Source organism: Sciurus carolinensis, chromosome 11 (genome assembly GCF_902686445.1).
Source record: "Sciurus carolinensis chromosome 11, mSciCar1.2, whole genome shotgun sequence".
In the NCBI taxonomy this organism is placed as follows: domain Eukaryota; kingdom Metazoa; phylum Chordata; class Mammalia; order Rodentia; family Sciuridae; genus Sciurus; species Sciurus carolinensis.
Genome location: NC_062223.1, coordinates 28,641,697 through 28,647,892, shown reverse-complemented (window position 1 = coordinate 28,647,892; position 6,196 = coordinate 28,641,697). Strand labels below are relative to the sequence as shown.

Here is a 6,196-nt window from a genome sequence, read left to right as displayed (position 1 = left end):
TGAGAATTGGAATTCCAGAATGAACTGCTGGAGTCTTGCTATTGAGTCACATTTTCAAAACATCATTTCCCATCAAGTGTGTCGTCCAGGTCTGTTGCTTCTTTATGTAAAAGCACACGTCAAAAAATTCAGTTAAAGGAAATAATGCTAATTCTTTTATTCTACAGATGATGAAGTGATGGTCCTTTTGTACCTTAAGTTTTCTAATGAATCACTTAAGTTCTGCATTTTTCTATGAGATATGAATAAATATAAAACAGGCAAGGGAAATTGTTTAAAAATGCTATGAAGTCACAAATATTTTAGTGTGGTTTTTCTCTGAAGGGATTCAGTGAGCTAAATCCAAATGACCCCTAAAACCTTGGTATCAATATTATATCCTAACAGAGCAAACAGATCTGCCACAACTTATTTTTTTAATAAAATGAGAACAGAAAAATCCAGTTCCTTTTTTAAAAATGTAGTTTCTTTAGTCTTGAGATAATGGGATATCAGAATTTGGGGTTGAGAGAAAAGCTTATATTTTGATTTAATCCTTAAATATTTGCAAATTAACACATATATTATTCTTTAATAAGCACTCATTGTTATCCCATAAAATAATTACAAATGTTGTTTTAAGGTAAGATGAAGTACAAATTCTTAAATACATTGTGAATACAGTTTTCTATTCCTGAACATGAAGGAAAGTGAAAACATTTTCAAAGTCAGAATCAATATTAAAAAAAAAAAAAAACAGAAAAGAAAAAATAAAGAGGAACAAACTACAAAGTTGCCAACTAACCAAGCACACTAATTGCTCAGGAACATAAATATTTTGCAAACAAAATCCAGGGAAAATAGTTTCTTAGAAGATCACATGAATATCCAAACCCTGGGGAAAAGCAATTCTACTGGTCCATGACCTCCCAGGGAAACCTCTTTAAAATCAGCTGGAATCTATGAGGATACCTTGTTTCTTTTTTCCTTGAGACCACGTTGAAGGCTGCACTGAGAGGCCGGGGTAACATTCTTCACCAGGACTGCAAGAGATGCTCTTCCTCTCTCTCTTGGTAGTAGAAGGAGGGGTTGCATGCAAACACCACATTTTGGCCACCACCAAATACAGTTTTCTCCATTTACAATAGAGGTTATCATCACTATAATTTTAAAGGAATTGATAAATGATGAGATTTATAATTCAAATGTTTGCATTTTGAGATACGCTTTTAAATTGTGACATAAGCTTTTAAAAGCATTGTTGTTGTAGTTGGGTGCCAGGTTAAAGGCAATTCATGGATCTATCTAAGACAGGTGAGCATCTGTGTTTAATAGTTTCAAAACCTTTCTGGTTTCCAGACTCCTCATCTTTAAGGGGATTAAAATACTGCTAAACTCTAAACACATGGAAACAGATAAAATACATTTTGAGCCTGTAAGACAGGAATTGATAATATAATAAATACTCAATAGACAGCAGCTATTATAACAGAGTAAACCACATTTTATGTAGGGGCACAAATTACTTCAAATCTCATGAAAATGAAACTATGTTTAGATTTGCATTTTCAAGGTAAATTCAAAGAGCTTATAAATACAACTAATGCCTGCTATTGTCTTAGATCTCCGGTGACCTTTTACTTACACTTTTAAACATGTTCTCCTTTAGCATACATCTTCTAACACTTTTCATTCTAATGTTTTACATTAAAAAGTAGGACATTCTGAAGATGTATAAAAGAAACAGGTGTTGAAACACAGTAAATTTAAGTCCTTCTGTGACATCAAGAGTTATGAAGGGGATCTAAAACACTATTTCCAAAACTATGCACTAACAAATGTACCTGGAAAGACATTAAAGGTAATAGTGACTCAAGTCACAGAAGAGTCTTCTGATTTTAAATGTGTCCACTTAATTTTTACTATGTGCATTTGATGTCAGTGTTACATGCCTGCAGCTGATTTGTTCAAAATTCTTAAATCCTTAAAGAACTGAACAGCTGTGTTGCTCATTGTGGTGACATTGTCTTTTAAAATGAACTAAAGCACAAAGATAGCAGAAAAGAAGTCTCAAACTGCCACCAGGAAGGGCAAAGTTGCAAAGAGAAAAGGCAATTTTTATTTTATTTTTTTAATTTCCAGAAATAGTAAGTGCATGAAAGTTAAGACATTTGGGGAAATCAGCAGAGTCACATTGAGAGGATAGAAAAAGACTGAAAGCTGAAGAAAGCCTCAAAGTCAGGGACAGGAGAGTTTCAGCTACACAGATAAAGGACACATATTTATAATGTTGCAGGAAAAAAAAAAGACAATCTTCAGTTAAAAATACTGTGAGTTTAAAAAGCACATCAGGGAGGGTGATAAAAGAATGTTGCATTAACCTAAACTTTTGTTTGTAATACCAATATTTATTTTAAAAAATATGCAAATGTAACTTATATGTACATATAAATGCATTTAAAATTCAGTGTTCAAAATACAGTAATAAAATCTACTGATCATGAAAACTGATTTATTTTTTCACCTCACTTTTTATTCCTTTAAAATAATGCTGATGTCAAAATTTCACATCTTGTTTTTGATCTCTAATTTGCAAAGCATATTCAAAATAACATCTCTTTGGCTCTCAAGAGTCAGGGACTTTGAACAAGTGCTATTATTACTACTTTATAGAACAGGGGGCTGAGACATAGTTGTTTGTTGAATGACAAAGGAAAATTAAATTTTGAAGTTTTTTAAAAAAATTTAATTAACATTTTGTATTGGAGTAAATTTATAAGAAAAGTAACCCAGATAATCTAAAAAATTCCAGAATATTCCTCAGTTAATACAAATATTATCATTTTGCATTACCATGGAAACATTTGTCAAAACTGTGTCTTTAGAAAACACAAGATTTTATTCAATATTTATTTTATTTTTCACTACTGCCTTTTCTGTTTCAGGTTTCAATACAGAACAACATATAATATTTAAACAATTATCCATTAAGTGACATAAAACCCTAAACCTTGTCACCATAAGCCAAAATGATACTTTACTTTCCATCATTAAAGTTTTAACAACATTTTGGAAGTTCTTTTTCTGAACAAAGAAAGAGTTGGTTTGCTAATAACTAATAAACATTTTAATGCTAAAATACTCTTACAATTTACTAGGTAAAGAAGTTGTAAGCTTAAAAATTAATTACTCATTTAATATAGAGCTTAGGTCTTTCATAACTCAATAAAAATGTTTTTTTTTTTTTTTCACTTACAACAAAGTTGCATGAAATAGGACTGGGAGAATGTAAAGGGTCTGAGGTCACAAAAATGTTTTAAGGCATTATTAAGGAAATCTAAAGTGTGGTGAATATATTTGTGTGCCTCACACTGCATTAGTGTCTTCATGTCCACGTCCTTATCTGAGTCTCACAGAACCCTACCATAAGCACTCTTATTATACCATTAACAGAAATGATATCTGAGGCTTTGAGAACTTCATGAATTTTGAAATAAATGTTTAATGCCAAACAACTAGAAAGGCTTGAATCTGAGTCCAAGTGTGCAAGAGTCTGGAGCTGATATTCTTATATGTCACTTTATTCTCTTTCCTGCTGTGGCCCTGGACTAAGCAGACCACTGCTGCATTATAAGTTGACTTTAACTCTTTATAAATGACTGCTGTCTTGGTCTAATGACCTTGTAGGGTTGATTTACATTTCTGTTGTCTTGGTGACAATTTTTAACTGTGTATGGAGTGCATAGTACAGGAAACTTTTAAGGGTGTCTAAAACATTGGGAAATAATGACAATGGTTGTTCTAACGTAAGATAAAGGACAAATTCTAACATACTCAGTTCTATATTTTAAAATTTCATCGACATTTTAAGGTATTTCTGGTAACTGTCATTCATAAAATCAGCTCGTTTTTAACACACTGATTCTGTCATTCTTTCATCACCTATTCAACGGGTACATGCATAAGTAACATAAGCATACCTGCACACATATACACACGCACCCTAGTGGTCATATTACTAGACATATCGGTAATAGGTACAGGTGAGAACACAGTCACCCTTCAAGGTTGTGTGTTAAATTGAAAATTAAATCAAAATCTGGAATCATTATTGAGGTGAAATATGATTGTAACTTCTGATCCCACATCATTTTCATTTTCCTTTATCAAGATGCATCTTTCACACATGATAAAGGACCCAAAGGCTCTGACTTTTACAGGTGGATGGAGCCTGCAGAAAGGTCAGCCCTACTTTGAGGTCCTTGCTGTAAATGAAACATCCTCACCTTGTTCCCTGTTGATTCTGTGATAGGGTTTGGGTAGTACACAGGATTATGTGTTAAAAATCCAGATCTAGGAACCATTGTTGACTTGAACTTAAATCTTTAATAATGAACCTCTCATCTATGACATAAGACCTAGCACTGACCACTTCCCACAGTGGGTTCTGAAAAATTGCTTTTCTTGATTTATTTTACTTCATCAACACAACATTGAATCATTATTGTTATAAATGTTTAAAATGACAAATAATTAAAAAAAAAAAACTCTCAACACTTAGTCTGTACTTTTTATGTGTTAAACATAGAGTTAAGATCTTTTGCCTAGGTCTTTCTCTTTTAAAAGGAATGCGTTAATTCACTTAAAGACCCAATTTAGTGCAGAGGTTTCAAGAAATATTTAAGAGTAGCCATGATTTTCGATGGCATCTTAACTGCATGCTATTTCTTCTCTTTGTAGATAAGGCAGTCTTCTGATTGGCGATGTCATCAACTAACCCAGCTCCTGTTCCATGCTATCCAGGGATGCTTCTCAGTAATTCACTTCATGAAGCCACTACTAATTAATCAAAGCTGGCAATTGAGATAAAGATTACTTCTCATCCTTACTGTAACTGGATGCTGCCTGTCATCCATATTGCTGACCTTTTCCTTCAAAGTTATGAAAAACCGAAGTATTGTAACTGAGTTTGTGCTCCTGGGGCTTTCACAGAATCAAAATGTTTAGAAAATAGTATTTATGGTATTTTTGTTAGTTTATATTGCAACTGTTGTGGGCAACATGCTGATTGTAGTGACCATCCTCTGCAGCCCTGCACTGCTGGTGTCCCCCATGTACTAATTCTTGGCAGTCCTGTCCTTCCTGGATGCCTGCTTCTCCTCTGTCATTGATCCCAAAATGATTGCAGACTCCCTCTATGAGAGGAAGACCATCTCCTTTGAAGGCTGCATGCTGCAGATCTTTGCTGAGCACTTCCTTGCTGAGGCAGAGGTGATTGTCCTCACAGCCATGGCCTATGACCGCTACGTGGCCATTTGCAAGCCCTTGCACTACTCTTCCATCATGAACTGGAGGCTCTGTGGCATTCTGGTGGGGGTGGCCTGGACAGGGGACTTCTTATATTCCATCATCCAGATTCTCTTTACTTTCCATCTGCCCTTTTGTGACCCCAATATCATTGATCACATCATGTGTGACTTGTACCCATTGCTGAAGCTGGCCTGCACTGACACTCACATCTTCCACCTTTTGGTGATGGCCAACAGTGGGTCTATGTGCATCATAATCTTCTCCATGCTGCTGGTCTCCTATGGGGTCATCTTTTTCTCTCTGAGGACCATCGGTTCTGAAGGGCGTCGGAAAGCTCTGTCCACCTGTGGATCTCATATTGCTGTTGTGGCTTTGTTCTTTGTCCTGTGCATATTTATGTATGCAAGGCCTCCATCTGCCTTCTCCTTCGACAAAATTGTTGCAATATTTTGCGCTATTCTAACACCCTTGCTCAATCCTTTGATTTATACCTTCAGGAATAAGGATATGAAAAATGCCATAAGAAAAGTGTAGAAGAGATGGGTGGCTCTTTGTGATGAAAAATAAAGCATTAAACTTTTTAAATATGTAAATCTACGATCAAAGAAGTCACAGTGGTCTCAGAAAAAATAATTGTGTAGATCAATGTCATATAATCGGTGGAAATGCAATGTATTAGAAAAAGCATTTCCATGGGGAGTCAGGAAATAACATGTCCACATTCAGATAACTCAGTTGAAGACTTTGAGTTTGAACTCAGTATCCTCATTTTTAAATTAAAAAGAGTTAAATTTTATGGTACTTAGAAGTTACTCATCAAAGAAAAAAAGAGTGAAAAGATAAATTGCCCATCAATGCCATTAACCCAATGTTTTGACAAAGCATTGTGGAGAAAAGAAAATATTTT

At 34.5% G+C, this 6,196-nt stretch overlaps 1 pseudogene; it reads left to right on the top strand.

Moving 5' to 3' along the window:
- Positions 1–4,920: 4,920 nt before the first annotated feature.
- Positions 4,921–5,823, top strand: LOC124959922 (olfactory receptor 4C15-like; annotated as a pseudogene).
- Positions 5,824–6,196: the final 373 nt, after the last annotated feature.